Here is a 17,232-nt window from a genome sequence, read left to right as displayed (position 1 = left end):
GCCTTGTGGGATGCCCGGATCTCCTCACGTGTTGCCTGCAGCTCAGCTGAGAGCGAACGTGTGAGCTGCTCCAGCTGCTGTTCTGCCCTAACATTTCGGGAAGCCTCAAGTTCAAGCAGACTCTGCCTAAGGTTATGGAGTTTCACCCTCAGGGCTTCCCTGTGACCCTATGACTCTATTGATATGGATTCACGCAGAGTCTCCAGTGCCGCCCGTCGGTCCCTGTTGGACGCCAACATGACTTCCCTGTGTGATTGGCAAATGGAGTCTGTTGCCTGCTGTTGTTGCTCCATCTGCCTTTCAGGGGGGATAATGGAAGTGGCCACCCTCTCCATTGCCTGAGTCATCATTTCTACTGATGCTGCCTGTTGGGTTGCCATAACGTACATGGAGATTTCCCATACAGTATTGCCTGGTGGCGCACGACCACCACATTGGCGGGCACCACACCTGTTCAGGGCAAGGCGATCTGCACCTTGCTCTGCTGGCACTGCCTGAGGCTGCAGGACTGCATTCCCCCTCTGATCTGCTGGCCCAAGAACAGGATCAGATGCTGTGGAGTGTGACCCTGCATCCGTAACTGCCAAAGGCGGACCTACCAACACTGACATCCCCATAGAGGGCTCTACCCTGGTGCAGGTGCGCTGGACAGAACAGAATCCCTGCCAGAAGCACTGACCTGTGACAGCACACAAGTCTCATCATCCGACTCAGCACCTGAATAGAAGTCTGGGGAGCTGCACCCAGACACACCCCTTGACACTATGGTCTGCAGTACCAAAGTGTTTTCACCCACCACCACACCACGTCCCCCACTGGTGCCTGGTCATGGCTGAGAACCCTCCTGGGTGTGCACCATCTCCTGAACCTCACCAGCATCAAGTGCATCATCACCTGTAAAAACATGAAATACAAGAAATGGAAACAGGCATGAGCACCATAGCACACACATAAGCCTGACAAGACAGAGATCCTGTACATGGTTTACACATGTCCACATCACTATAACCCTGGCATGCAGGCACTGTCAATGAGTTTGAAGGGGAGTCAAAAAGGCAGACAATGAGGACACCAAGATGGAAAAGCAACACATTCACAGCATTTCGTGTAGCACCTGCATCACACATCAGCTAGTAAGTGGCATGTCAAATACACATACATGACACATGCCAGCACACAGATGTCATGTAGCATAGCCATGGTAAATTAGAAAACTACAGCGATGTGTCAGTGAATGAGTACTGTCACACATCCATGTCACATGGATATGATGAGAAGATTAATGCAGAATAGTGTTGCAAAATATGCATGTGCCACACACTGCAAGACATCCAGTGTTTGTAGGCAGATGTACATATCAATGGTTGGTCACTTCAACATGACAGGAAACAACTATCATGTTCCACAAGCAAAATACATAAATACATTTCAGCAGGCCAATACTCCCTCACACGGAATGGTCTAATCATTCACATAACCAGGTAACTAAAGTGGCACAATGTGGGGTTTAAACAATGACAGAGCATGTCACATATGTGGCATTAGGGATGAAAAAAGCATATGAAAAATGGGATAAACTAAACAATCAGCCTGAATGAACACAGAAAAAATCAGAACAATGATGTTGCAAGATGATAGTTCAAGTGCAACAGCAGTAATGTGGGGCTAATTGGCTACTGTGGGCAGAAGGGATACTGTTATACCCAAATCAAAGGCACGTGAATGTATTGGAGGAAGCACATGGGTGACCCATAACACTCAGGAGTACACACCCTCAACTGGCACTCAATCAGAACCCGTCACCCATACACATGGATTACACACACATGCATGGGCACTCACTGGACAATGCATCGTAATCAGGTAGCTCTCCCACGCCTTGGATCTGTTCCTCTGTGACGAAGGTCCCAGCAACAGACTCATGTTCAGTGAGTTTGTTGTCCTCTAGTGGAGACCCACCGCCAGTCACCAGAGTAGTGGCATGATTTGAGGCCAGCTTGTTCTTTGCTCTGCGTTTCAGGTCATTCCACCGCTTGTAGCAATCATCAGCTGTGCGCCTCACAAATCCAAGGGCACTTATGCGGTTCGCAATGGTCTGCCAGTGTGCCCTACGTTGACCAGGTGTGGTCTTGCACCCTGCAGTCACCACCATTTCACGGCTATGTGCCGACACATAGGTCACAAGTGCATCAAGTTCGGCGTCATTAAAGCTATGCTTCCTTGACATGCCGGACTGTGTAACCATGTCTGGGGTCTCAGCCTGTAGTGCCAGAGCACCCTTCCTCCTCTTTTTCAAAGGTGGAGCGGAGCCTGAGTGGCTTGCGCCGCTCTGGTTAATAGGGGCAGAAGCACAGGTGGACTGGGTACTGGGAGTGTGCGAAGGCTCAATGACCATAGGACTTGGTGCAGGCATTGGCTGAAGTGCAATGTTGGCAGGGGCAACGTCAGTTTGATGGACCAGGACCGACACTGTCCCGGCTGGGAGACTCAGAGCTGGGGTGGATAGAGCTGCAGCTGCCCCTGCAGCCTCCCCACCCTGCCTAATTGGGGCAGCAGATGACATCGCTGCCCCAGATCCACGTGGCCTGGTGACACCAACTTGCACCGGCACACGTGGCTTAGACTTGGTGACCTGGAAGTCAGCCTGGGAGTCATCCTGTGCTGGGTCAGGTGCCACAATGAGCTGGTCCAACAAGGGCTGAGCTGGGATGGTGTCAGCCACGTTTCCCTCAACCATGGGGGGGGGGCATGGGTGTCCCTGATTGGTCCTCCACACATGGGGGTCTAGGGGCACCCTGCAAATCCTGGCCAAGTCCCCTACCATGCCCACCACGCCCACCTTTTGGAGGTCGGCCACCTTTGCCTCCCTTACCGCTTGGTTGCCTCCCAACCATGGCACTGATGTTGTTGTGCGTATGGGAGTTGCAGCAAACAATTGTCCTGGGCAATTGGGGGTGAATGGGGTAGGGTACTAGATTGAATTTGTACCCTAGTGCTCTAGCAAGGCTGTCTGTGACCCCTGGGGGAAGATGACGGGTCACGCAACGCACAGGCACCCCGAAAACAAAAAGTAACGTGCATGCAACCCCTCTTAGACCACGTTCGTGGAAAAATGAACCCGCACTACGCTGTGGCACCCAGAAAAACAAAAATAAGCATACGCGTGTTACACGCAGCCTACAATGACCTCTGAAGGGGTATGTGACACACTGGGCAAGCACAGTTGGTAAATGCGTGCGCGACTCACCGTCTGCCTGGAAAAAGAACGTGAAAAAAACGCATGTGTGCGTGTTGGCAACACCCCCGCCAAAAGAAGAATTGTACGCTGTCTGAGGAGACAGGACAAAAGAAGAAGTGAACACTGTTTGAGGAAACAGGCCCAACAAAAAAAATGAACGCTTTCAGAGGTAATAGGGAGTATGAACTTGAAACGCTGTGAAGTAATCGCGTGTGAACCGACAAGAAGTACAGAATTCACCCACTCGCTCGCCCCAAAAAGCACGTACAAGGAAATGGGGTCCTACACATACCTTTAAAAGTGGCCCACAAGTACAGCGTCACTTACGCGTGTACGCTCTAAGGCCCTTTCCTCCAATTACACGAGCTGACACTCAGACATGCAGTTTTTGTACGTGTACGATGACCATGAACCCGTGTTGATGGAAACGCCTGTGCGTGTCAAGTCACTTACGCGCGTAGGCCCTTTCCTCGGATTACACGCATTCACATACGGACGTGCAGTTTTTTCACGCGTGCTGAACCACTATGCCCACGTCACGAGGGAAATGCCCGCACGCGTAACGTCAAAGAAGCGCTTACGCGCTAAGGGCCTTTGGTGCAATGAAATCGCATACGTGTGCTGACGCGCTTACGCGCTAAGGGCCTTTCCTCCTATTACACGCTGACGTGCAATTTTTTTCACATGCCAAATCACTCCGTATCAAGCTGGCCACGCAACAACACACGGAAGACCACGCTCCTGCCCAGAAGGCCAAATTACTGCCCCCCAGAGCCCCGAGCACGCTCCCACCTGCCATCTGCTGCTGCCTGACTGCCTGCTGCCCACGTGCCCTGCTATTTGCTACCTGCACGTCAGCCAGAGGTGCAGTTGCTGTGACCACCCCTGCTGGAACCGAAGACTCCCGACTTGGAAACAATCGCTCCACAGCCAGCACCAGGACCCAGTTGCCCACCCACTCCTGCCTCTGGGGTTGCCATGTCGGGCACAACACCATCTGGCACCACTGGCAACCCCCAGCCAGAGAGGCAGAGGGCCACCAGCTTCACTGCCAGGAAAGCTGGTGTCCTGGTGGAGCAAGTTCTGGGGCAGTATGATGCCCTCTTTGGAAGTTTGTGCGCTGACTATGAAGGACGGACCAGGATCTGGATGGACATCGTGACTGCCATCAATGCGGAGAGGGTGGCAGTCCGTGACTTACAACATGTCAAGAAGCGCTGGGAGGACTTCAGGTCCAGGGCCCTCAACAAGGGCCGGCGCCTCTTGAAGGTAGCGGATGCCAAGGGGCGCCGGGGCCACCTGTCCGACCACCAAATGAGGGTCCTGGAACGCATACGCCCAGCGCTCCACGTCCATTTCCTTGAGAGGCAGACCCGTCTGAAGTTGAGTGGTAAGTGTACATGCATACTGATTGCACGCTGTGCGTGTCGTGGTGTGCCAGTGGTTTGCAGGTTGCACATGTGTTTTTGTAGGGCCATGTAGGGATGTGTATGTACAGGGGCGTGAGGCTGACACATGTGAGTCCTCTCAGGTGTGAGACACATTGATGGTGTTTGTGTTGGTAAGCATGCAGGCCAAATGCAGATGTGGGAGCACACATGTTTGAATTTCTGTGTATGTACGTTGGCATGGTTGTGGTGTCACACATGGATGGTGGTTCCAGCTGCATGTATCTGCACTGTGTACATGTGCATGTGTGTGTATTTGACAAGTGTGCAACTGTGATGCAACATGGATGCATGTGACACTGATATATAGAAGGCTGAATGCCAGATGTGACATGGATGACGATCTCATCACTGCGACAGTTGGTAGAGATGTACACATGTATGTAAGTGTGGTGGCGTGTGTGCATGTCTTGTGCACTCCCCGTGTTTCATGTGATGTAAGGCTCACCTTCAGCTGCTCATGCTGTTGTATGTGTATGGATGGTGCTGCCTGGTTCAATATTGCTGTGGAATTGCTCATGTGTGTGAGTTGAAATGACATGTGTGTTGGGGATTGTGATGCCATATCTGAAGTGTGACACTGCCACTCATGTGCAACTGTCATATGTGTATCAGTCCATTGTACAGTGCCCTGATTCCTGTGTCCTATCTCTCCCTGTCTGCAGCGTCAACTGATGAAGAGGGCGGAGAGGGTGCTGTGGAGCAAGGCAGCAGGGATCGCACCACCAGCCGGAGACGCAAGGCCCGGCTCCCCTCTTAGATTGTCATCTCGTCAGGGAGTGAGGAGTCCGGTGCCGCGTCCCAGGCCACAGCTGCCGAGGGTAGGTCCAAGAGGCGGAGGTCAGAATTGGACTCCTCGGCAGCAGAAGGGGCAGCTGAGACCCCACAGGGTCCGACAGAGGAAGATGGCACGGAGTCATCCAGGTTGGTGGGGGGTTTGGTGGAGGAGGAGGCCGTGGAAGGGACAGACACAGGGTCTGGAGGTGGGGATTGCACTGGTGCTAGTGGTGCAGTGCAGGGGCAGGGACAGGAGGCAGCACAAGCCACCGCAGAGGTGCCTGTGTGTAATCCTGTCCCCGATCCTGTTACTGCCTCATCCTGCACCAGCAGGGATGCCTACGTCCAGACCCGTTTTCAGGGAGGAGATCCGCTTACAACAACTGGCCTTCCTCTCCCTGTGGACGTGGCTATCTGGGAGCAGGTTGAGACTGTTCTGAGTGGGATGGCGATCTGTAAACGGGGCATGCGAGGTGACCTGCAGTGTTTTCGTGAGGACACTGCACGTCATCTCGAATGCCTCGTTGACCGCGTTGACCTACTGGGACGGGTCAACAGGGCCGGATTCCTCTGTTTGCTGGACCTTGTTCTGACCCCCTTCTCACCTGAACCCCCTATATGCCAGTCGTCCTCCATGCCATCTTCCCACCCATGTATCACCTGGGTACACTGTGGAGCTGCCTCTGACCCTGCGGCCAGGCTGGTGGAGGACACATCCCTGCCACAGTCGGGAGTCGGACGTCTACCAGGGGTGGCCACCTCAACAACTGCACACCAGCCAGAGGAGGACGTGCAGGCAGCAAGAGCAGGGGCACAGGCACAGCAGCAGCAGCAACAAGGTGGGAGCCATGATGGTTCGGGGACATCAACATCGGAAGGGCGGCCATGGCCAGAGGGCAGGAGGCATGGCTCATGATGGTCAGGGCGGAGAACTCCATGCGGAGGGCACTGAGGCGGGCCGAGTGCCTCGAGGCAATTCGCAGGGAGTTGGAGGTGAACATGTCATTGTCCCTGCGAACCCTCAGGGCCATGGAAGAGGACCACCTCCAGGACATTGAGCGGGAGTTTGATGATGCCCTGGCCCGGGACATCGAAAAGTGAGCCGTCCGACTAGCCCGCTGCCATTGTAAATAGTTTTTAGAGTTAGGTTTCCTTTTCCTTTTCCTTTGAATTGTGGTGAATGGACTATGCCACACACATTTATATATATTTTTTTTATTAGGTAGTTTCTTAGGTAGGTTTCATTTCTTTCGTTGGGCTCATGGACTCTTGACAATGGATTGTACGTAGTTGCACAATGGATTTATTTGAACTTTTTATTTGATTTTGAACATGGATTAATGGATTTTTCTTTTGGACAATGGATTGTACATAGTTGGACAATGGATTATTTTGAACTTTTTCTTTTGATTTCACCATGGATCAATGGATTTTTCTTTTTACGTTTCCTTTGGATTTGCATTGGTGGAGGGAGAGTTTTGACTATTTTTCTTACGATTACTTTGGATTGGTTGTACTTTTCATTTACTCATCTTTTGCACATGTTTTTCATTTCATGTTTGCTATTTTGTTATGCTTTCATTTCATTGCTTTATTTTTGTACATAATACATTTTCATATTTTAGTTCCATTTGTGGGATTCGCTCATTGGGTTAATGCATGTGAAAATGTGGGTTTACACAATCAATGACAACCAGTGTGTGTGTATGACGGACATGTGTTGATGTACATACATGCCATTTGGGTTGTTTCATGTAATGGGCATTTGAATGTGGGGTTTATGTTATGCTTGGTTGGTTACTTGGCAGGGGTGGCGTGCCGTGGGATTTTGGTGGCCATGAGTGCCATGATTGTGGGGTCATGTTGACGTGTTGGGGGGGAATGAGTGGGGGCCTGCTGGCAGGTGCCCCTCACTGATGGGGGGTGGGGGAGCTGGGGGACATGAGTGGGGGCCTGCTGGCAGGTGCCCCTAACTGCTGGGGGGTGGGGGTGCTGGGGGACATGGATGGGGGCCTGCTGGCAGGTGCCCCTCACTTCTGGGGGGTGGGGGTGCTGGGGGACATGAGTGGGGGCCTGCTGGCAGGTGCCCCTCACTTCTGGGGGGTGCGGGTGCTGGGGGACATGAGTGGGGGCCTGCTGGCAGGTGCCCCTCACTGATGGGAGGTGGGGGTGCTGGGGGACATGCGTGGGACATGAGTGGGGGCTTGATGGCAGGTGCCCCTCACTGATGGGGGGTGGGGGTGCTGGGGGACATGAGTGGGACATGAGTGGGGGCCTGCTGGCAGGTGCCCCTCACTGATGGGGGGTGGGGGTGCTGAGGGACATGAGTGGGACATTAGTGGGGGCCTGCTGGCAGGTCCCCCTCACTGCTGGGGGGTGGGGATGCTGGGGGACATGAGCGGGGGCCTGCTGGCAGATGCCCCTCACTGATGGGGGGTGGGGCTGCTGGGGGACATGAGTGGGGGCCTGCTGGCAGGTGCCCCTCACTGATCGGGTGGGGGTGCAGGGGACATGAGTGGGACGTGAGTGGGGGCCTGCTGGCAGGTGCCCCTCACTGATGGGGGTGGGGGTTCTGGGGGACATGAGTGGGACATGAGTGGGGGCCTGCTGGCAGGTGCACCTCACTGATGGGGGGTGGGATGCAGGGGGACATGAGTTGGTGATCACTAGTGCAACGTGACACGTGGCCTGGCTGGGGGGCATGGCCATGGTGGACGGGCTGCCTGCGGGACATGTCCAGCGGTGCAGGGTAGTCCCCTGTTGTGTGGGCTGCCTGCTGGGGCCATGGAGGGGGTAGAGGGGACACCTGGGAGGACCCACACTGCCAATTCATGTGTAGGACTCCCTGCGCACAACACTGGATACACGTAACCCGCTCTGACAGCAAAATCGCGTGTGAAACCTCCCACGCACCCCAGTAATACACGTACCCCACTCGCACAGAGCCAATCGCGTGTGAAACCTCCCGCACACCCCAGTAATACACGTACCCCGCGCGCACAGGGCCAATCATGTGTGAAACCTTGCGCGCATCCCAGTAATGCACGTACCCCGCTCGCACAGGGCCAATCGCATGTGAAACCTCCCGCGCACCCCGGTAACACACGTACCCCGCTCGCAGAGGGCCAATCGCGTGTGAAAGTTCCCACGCATCCCAGTAACACACGTACTCTGCTCACACAGGGCCAATCGTGTGTGAAACTTCCCGCGCACCCCAGTAATATACGTACCCCGCTCGCACAGGGCCAATCGCGTGTGAAAGTTCCCGCACCCCCCAGTAATACATGTTCCCTGCTCGCACTGGGCCAATTGCATGTGAAAGTTCCTGCGCACATCAGTAACAAACGTACCCCGCTCACACAGGGCTAATCGTGTGTGAAAGTTCCCACGCACCCCAGTAACACACGTACCCAGCTCGAACAGGGCCAATCGCGTGTGATAGTTCCTGCGCACCCCAGTAATATACGTACCCTGCTCGCACAGGGCCAATTGCATGTGAAAGTTCCTGCGCACATCAGTAACAAACGTACCCCGCTCACACAGGGCCAATCGCGTGTGAAAGTTCCTGCGCACCCCAGTAACACACGTACCCAGCTCACACAGGGCCAATCGCATGTGAAACCTCCCGCACACCCCAGTGATACACGTACCCCGCTCGCACAGGGCCAATCACGTGTGTAACCTCCCGCGCACCCCAGTAATACACGTACCCCGCTCGCACAGGGCCAATCGCGTGTGATAGTTCACGCGCACCCCAGTAACACACGTACCCCACTCGCACAGGGCCAATCACGTGTGAAAGTTCCAGCCCACCCCAGTAACACACGTACCCCGCTCGCAAAGGGCCAATCGCGTGTGAAAATTCCTGCGCACACTAGTAATACACGTACCCCGCTTGCACAGGGCCAATCGCGTGTGAAAGTTCCCGCGCACCCCAGTAATACACGTACCCCACTCGCACAGGGCCAATCACGTGTGAAACCTCCCGCGCACCCCAGTAATACACATACCCCGCTCGCACACGGCCAATCGCGTGTGAAACCTCCCGCGCACCCCAGTAACACACATACCCCGCTCGCACAGGGCCATTCGCGTGTGAAACCTCCCGCGCACCCCAGTAATACATGTACCCCGCTCGCACAGGGCTAATCGCGTGTGAAACCTCCCGCGCACCCCAGTAATACAGGTACCCCACGCGCACAGGGCCAATCGCGTGTGAAACTTCCCACGCATCCCAGTAACACACTTACCCCACTCGCACAGGGCCAATCACGTGTGAAAGTTCCCGCGCACCCCAGTAACACACGTACCCCGCTCGCACAGGGCCAATCGCATGTGAAGATCCCAAGCACACCAGTAATACACGTACCCCGCTCGCACAGGGCCAATCGCGTGGGAAACTCCCTGTGCCGGGGTGTACATATATTCAGAGGAGTGCGCGGGGAGTTTTACTGGAGTTTTCATGGTTCGGGGCCTGTGCGCCATGTATAGGATTTGTGCGCTGTGCATGGTGCACGGGAGGGGTTGGGGGCATAACTGGCGCTGCTGCAGGGTCGCGGTGCCACTCTGCGCCACAGCTGGTTTTGGATGCTAAAATCCGTGAATATGCTGTGCGCGGAAATGGATTTTAGCACATGCAGCTCGCGCAGAAAGTCACACGCGCACACTGTGCGCCAGCCGCATGCGCCACTTGTGCGCTGAATTCTATGAATTACCCTGAAAATATATTCATATTTGAATTATTTTATTTCTTTCATGTTCAACCTTCTTTCCTTTTTTTGTGCACCTGCTGCTCCCCCTGTTAGCAAATAGAAACTTCCTCTTCCACTTCAGTTGCAAAGTGGGAGTAGACATTTAGGCCCTCATTAGGAGTTTGGCAGTAGCCATGGAGCTATTAGCTCCATGGCTGCCTCCAAACCGGGCTCTCTTACCAGGTTCCTGCAATGAGGAATAACTGAGTCATTCCGACATAGGAGAACACAGTAATGGCTCCTTGCAGGAACCATTCCCCATTCCCATTCGAGTCCCGATAGGGCTCAATGGGAATGGGGAGGGAGGTAACAACAGGCACATTATAAGTGTGCTGTTGTTACCTCCCTCTTCCCCTCGCAGGACCCGGTCTGTTTACCAGACGTCTGATCGGGGTCCCGCAAAGGGAAGCTCGTAATCAGCCCTGACGGAATGAGGCCCTTAGACTCCAGTTTGTGATCATGTTGCTATTGTTTTTGTAGGAACTTACACTTTTTTCCTTTCACCTGTCAATACTCCTTTGCAGTGGTGTAGCTCAGAATTTAAGTGACCCCCTGTGAGCCAAGCTGACGGGGATCCCCAAACTTGGCAACAAGTTTGGGTCATGCCACACTTGGGGCTGGACTAGAACACCATGCCTGCACAATACTTACGGTGATCGTGCTCCTACATATGTGTTTTAATGCATTATACAGCACACTTGTTTTGCAGATTAGCACCCTGCGAGAGTCAAGCAGAATGCAACACGCATTCTGATTGGCTCTCGCTGGGTCCTTACCCGGCCGAGAATCCTTCGATTCTCGGCCGGGATTCCAGCCGCCTTGTCCTCAGCAGGAGCGTTGCAGCTCAAAAATACGCCTGCAAGGAAACTTTCACAAATATACATGAAACATATTCAATCAGATGTTGCATCATCCTAGATGGAAAAATATGCAATATAATAAAATGGGGTGCAATTCGTCAACTACAATGTCCTAGGTTCTACAAGAAAAATATTCTTTTTTTTCCTCAACAGTCAACCTATATTGCTTGGACCTATTCATATTTCAAGGTTATCACGTGGCGCTTAGCAAAAGGGAGTGCGCTGTCCTGAAGAAGACAGGCATCAACTGGATACGAGTTTGAAGCATTATTACTTTGAAACCACTAATGTTATGTGAAAGTTCTATGAGGGAAAAAAAACAATTTTCTTGTAATCCGTAGGACATTGTAGTTCACGAATTGCACCCCATTTTATTATATTGTGTATTTTTCCATCTAGGATGTTTCAACATCTGATTGAATATGTTTCATGTATATTTGTGAAAGTTTCCTTGCAGGCGTATTTGTGAGTACCGGCCCTCTTCCACGTGATCCCCTTCACTTGGTTGAGGGACCTGGCCTCCCAACTGCACATGCTTGGTGCAGACCTTCCAGTCAGGTCTGCATGAGGGTTATATTAGCACTTTAATCTATATGCACTTTATCGTAACTATGAAGACCCAACATGCATTATGGGCTATTGTAGATTTAATATGTTTTTATCTATTTGTCAATAATAATAAAATTCGATATTTTTTAATATGTTCTGTTTGTCTTGACCTGATGATGATTTTCCTTAGCCATTCCATTGGAGTCTGTTGAATATTAATGTATTAATTTGAGTTCTGTTCCGCTTGACATGACCACTTTTTGATATTTGCTATTAATAATGCCATAACACAATGAAATCATGTCTAACTGGCTACACAATGTAGACCAGTCTAGGCATGTAATAAATACATTGCAGTAAAACATCCCATGCCACATTAAGATATAATTAGAGTAGTTGAACTAAAATGCCAGTCGAAGCAATAACACTTATCATGATGCTTTACTATGACAGATACACCGAAAATTATACAATGCGACAGAAAGAAATGGCAGCGGTGGCTGGTGAATTGTTTAAGCCGAGGAGTGTAAGTATTTCCCCCAAATATGTCTTCATGACCGATAGTAGCAAGGGAGCCCAAACCAATTAAGGGTGGTGTGGGGGGGTTCTCCCCCATTCATTTTCTTTAAATAATTGGTTAAAATGTTGCATTTTACAGCACACTTTTTTGAAAAATTGGTTAAACAGGCGAACAGTTTGCAATTGGTTTTGCAGGGTAACTCCTGAAAACAATTCCTATAGAAGCAAGTTACCAATGTGCACAGTAGCATTTCCACAACATATTTTCGTGATGCCTTTGCCCACAATATGTGCAAGCATAAAAGATTGTTCACGCTGGATGTGCCCATATATTCCCAAACTGACAGCATCAATATATACCAGTATTCCCATATATGAACCTACTCATGTTTCCTTTGTGTATAATGCAGGTAATGATAGTATAAGAAAATATGCCCACGTTGGTTCTGCCAATATATACCAGTACCACCACAACACATTCCTGTTTACTTGACAAAAATGCATTCAACAGTGTGAAAATATACACAAACTGGCTTCACCAAAATGCCAGTCTGGCTACATAATAGTAGCACTCATCATATCTGGTTTACCAGAGCTGCCCAATATAAAATGTCATACCACAATAAGAAATGTCTAATATGGGTGCGTTAAAAAGCCATTCTCACTACATAACAGTTATCATGCTTCGTTTATTGAAGATACCAATACAAAATGTCCTGCCACAGTAAGACATGGCTAGACTAGCTGGATCAAAATGCCAATCCAGCCGCATAATAACACATATCGTGCTTGCTTTATCAAAGATGCCCAATGCAAAATGTCATGCAACAGTAAGTAATGCCTAGATTGGCAGCATTAAAATGCTGGTCTAGCTACATAATAACATTTATCATGCTTGCTTTATCAAGGATGCCCAAAACAAAATGTCATGCTTGGACTAGACATAATTCTGGTCATTTAATTTTGTATGGAGGCAATGTGTTGCTTATATAGCTTTAACAGAGGTACATACAACCATAATATAAGCCAAAGTTGGTAAAATCCACATTTGGTGACTTGTGATGGGTTTTTATCTGATGGCAATATCTGTAAAGTAGAGATTTATTTTCTGACGGACTTCATCATGGCCATGACCACATGGCAAGGGGTGGCCAACTGAGTTCTGACAAAGACAGATGATTAACTGCAAGCTACCCAACTTAATATTGACAGATACATTTTGGAGTATGTAGTGTTAACTGCATCAGTGAGGCCTTAACCAATATATATAATTATTGTCAAAGATGACCATCAGCCAGAGCACGGGTGATGAGCCTTCACCAAGACATCAGCAAGCTGATCAATATATGCCCTGCATAGCAGAAGTGGAGCTGGACCACCGGACTGTCAGTTCTATTGAGATCAGCACAGTATGTGGCCAGGTAGTGGCCACAAAGGCATTCCTTACAACTTTTGCAATGTTGTGGAAGAAATGGTGACAGCAGACATGCTGTGAGTTGCATCCTTAATATTGCCATTCATTACATGTAACAAAATACTTCCTGTTAGTTAGACAAGCAGTAGATCATGTATTAGAGTGCTGAAAAGTGTAACCGTGTGACATCTCAGGAGGAACATGTTGCTGCTGACTTCCTTGGTTGGGCTCCATCCCTACAATTCAACTCACCTCACTGAGCCATTGGCAGAATTGTCATGTCCATCTAAAGGCGGTTGTCGAGACTCAGTGCCCGAGGTGGTCATCCAATCAAAAGGAATCATGTAGAGCTTTGCATGTGTGACAAATCAACTTCCAGAGAAACAGTCATCAATATAGGTTTCTAAACCATCAATCATCCCCACACACCTAATACACCAGAAGGGATCCAAACAGATTGGAATAACAAGCAAATTATAAACCTTCTTGTCCAATTTTGGTAACATGGATGGAACTGCAGGCTTATCTACGAAAGGTCATGGATCGTTGGTTAGTTGCAATTAATACCCAATGAGGGAAGGGACTGGGTTGTATCAACATTATCTACTTTATTTATATCACAACAGACAGTTCTGGAAACACTATGAAATACAACCCACCCTGTAAAAGAATGCAGAGGACAGACAGTTTCAAAGAAGGAATAGGGATGTAACCTGGATATTGACATGGGACTAGGCAGTATGGTTTATAACCACAACAGTTTAAGGTTTCTTGGCATTAGCGCACAGGGAGCAATGGGTTTTAAAATGTCTCTAGGGGCCTTCTGGGAAGGACCAGGGGGAGAAAACCACAGTGTACCTTGTGCTGTGGATGTTTTTGCTGCTCGACATAGATGAGTCAGCCTCAAGATGCTTTGCAGGATTCTGTGACAGAGTTTGAGATGGGAGTCACTGCAGGTATCAGGCGGCACAACAGTTTGATGAGCGAAGCTGGACGAACGGCTGCAGGCTGGCCTATATGGCAGATGGGGTCAGGAATCATCGCCTCAATGCTGATCGGCAGTTCTGAAGCACTGGTCGAGATGTCTTGAATGTCTTTAAGCAACGGCGGGTTGACAACGGTCAGCGTAGCCATCAGTTATGGATCGAGGAACTCAACTCTCTCCAAAATGTCCTTTAAGGTGCCCAGCGGTAGGCGATTGTTGAGGCACTTCTCCCAGCTTCTTCAATAGGCTTGTGTCTGCCTTTAAGGAAGATTGCCCAAAGCTGAGGAGTGTGTTGCAGGCAGCTGCCTCGTCCCTGATTGTAGGTTCAGAGACCTTCTGGCACTTCCGATACAGCTTGTTGAAGAACTTAGCAGGGCAGGCTGTGTGCTGGCTGGATAACAATTCTGGGGCTGTTGGAGGGTCCTCTGAGTACTGCATCTCCCCCTGTTCCCTGATAGATGTTTTGGGGAGAGATCCTGCTTCCCTCTTTGGATATCCGGGCCTTCCTACACTTACGGAATATGTAAGGCAGACTGGACCCTCAGCCAGGGTCCAAGGTTGCATTCTTCTTTCTTCCTTCTTGTGAATTCTTCAGATGATCTGCCAAAAGGGTGGCTCAGCCCTCTTTCAAAGCCAAGTGGGAAATGTGATTGGTGTAGGCTAAGCAAATCTTAGTGAACCCATACCGGGGTCCCTATCAACAATATTCTAAGTGCGAGATCATAAACAGAGTGCTTTGCAACAGGAAAACGGAAAGGGGTTAAACAGGAACCAGGGTGTCTCCCAGAAACAAGATGGTGGAAACCTCTCAACAGAAAGAGCGTTGACCACACTCCCTTGTTATACCAATTCCCACCCACCTTCCTGTCTGTGGGTGATTAAATAGTCTCTCTGGTTAACTGATCTCTCTGTGGTTCCTGATTAAAGTGGCAGGTCTCCCTTGAAGATGCAGATAGACCAAACTTTCTGGCTGCCCCAAACCACATTCTGGTACCTTATGAATGGGTTTCCCCTAGAGGGGTGGTCTACTGCAACAAAAGAACCAGACAAGTCAATTCATTGTTATTAATAATGACGGTGGGAGCTGGCTTCTGGTTTACACAGTAAATATGAAAGTTTATTGAGTTTCCTATCCCCTTTGTTATCCTCTGCAGCCAGGCTCCATGTGGGGCTGTCTGAAGTACCCTCTATTGGTATGTGAATTGCTTCCACCAGCTGCAGGGCCTAACAAAGGAGCAGGGCAGATTCATGGAGATTTTTTAGTTAATCGAACTGGCCATGGCATGGAGAGTTGACCCTCCCCCTTACTGGAGTTTACATTGTGCACTCCTGGCTGTCACATTTCAACTAAATATGACAGGGTGGTCTGTGCTTGTAGGCTATGACCACCCAGATTACACGGGTCTATGCATTTTTTGTGGTGTGAGCATAGGAACATATGTGTGGATTAGCCCCACACATTTTCCTGAGGTTGGTCTACCATCATTCTATTTAATTCAGCATTTCAAAAATCCCAGCGAGCGCACACCCACCATGTGCATGGTTGAATTCCTCACAGCATGGATAGGGTTTATTCAACTTGGAGTGTCAGGAAATGCCAGCTCACTTATACTGTGCACTGCGGGCCCTGTGACTCACTCAGACATGAACTTGTGCCATCTTCAGATCGTCGTAGGGGGAAGAATGATGCTAATGGCATATCATCTGCCACTTGTCTCTTTACCAGACCTCTTGCTTTTACTGGTTTGCACCAACTGTTATATTTTGTTACCACCCTAATGGCACTATTGCATGTTGTACCACACCTGCCCTTTTCCGCTTTCCCCTCTTGCTCTTTACTGATCTGGAATGTTCCATTCCCTCACCTTTTGACGTGGTGTGAGGTTACTGTGTTCAGAATGGGTGCCCTGTTAATCAACAAGAAAACGTAAATAAAAGAGGGCGGCAAAAATAGTCCTGCATGTCCTTGTGCTAATTGCCGCAAGTTCTTCCTGCTGTCATTTCCGGTTACCATGAGCAGATTCCAGGACCAGCATACCGTATTTGGAGGGCAGGGGGTGACAGGGAAACCATCTTCGTGATAACCTGGCGGGATGCCCTCATCAGTCATATTTAAGGCCCAAAATATAAAAGCAACAGATCTATCAGAGGAAAGGTGACCGAGAGTGTTGGTTGCCTAAATAAATTCATATAGGCCATTGGTCTGAAACACCTGTAGGCACCCTACATTTATGACTGAATCAGCCCCAGCCCAGCCGGCTCGTCGGAGGCCCCAGCATGTCACCAGTTTCCATATAGACTGATAGGCAAGGCCTTCAGAATAGCTGGTTTGATGCCCAGCCCTTTCTAACCAAAATAGCAGAAACTGTAATGCGGGATCTGGGCTACAGAAGCCACAAAAATGCACGCTTAAAACAAAACATAGGTACGCGGGCTGATGCGCTCTATCTATCAGTAGTAGTTCTTCAGCATGCCGTGGGCATGCAGATACCTCAGGGCTGCAGGGAAGGATGCCTCCACACACTCCACTGATCCCAAAAGAGCACGCGGTGTTACTAGAGGAAGAAGGGACTTTAGGAAGCTTCATGTGAAGCACGCCCTATTTTCCTCCAGGGGTACCATGGGGGATGTCCGATCATGCCGGAGCCCACATAATACCCTAATCAGAGACACATTCACTTACTTACAAAT

The sequence above is a fragment of the Ambystoma mexicanum genome, chromosome 10 (genome assembly GCF_040938575.1).
Source record: "Ambystoma mexicanum isolate Mex_15411 chromosome 10, UKY_AmexF1_1, whole genome shotgun sequence".
NCBI lineage: Eukaryota > Metazoa > Chordata > Amphibia > Caudata > Ambystomatidae > Ambystoma > Ambystoma mexicanum.
Note: the sequence above shows the minus strand (reverse complement) of the source record.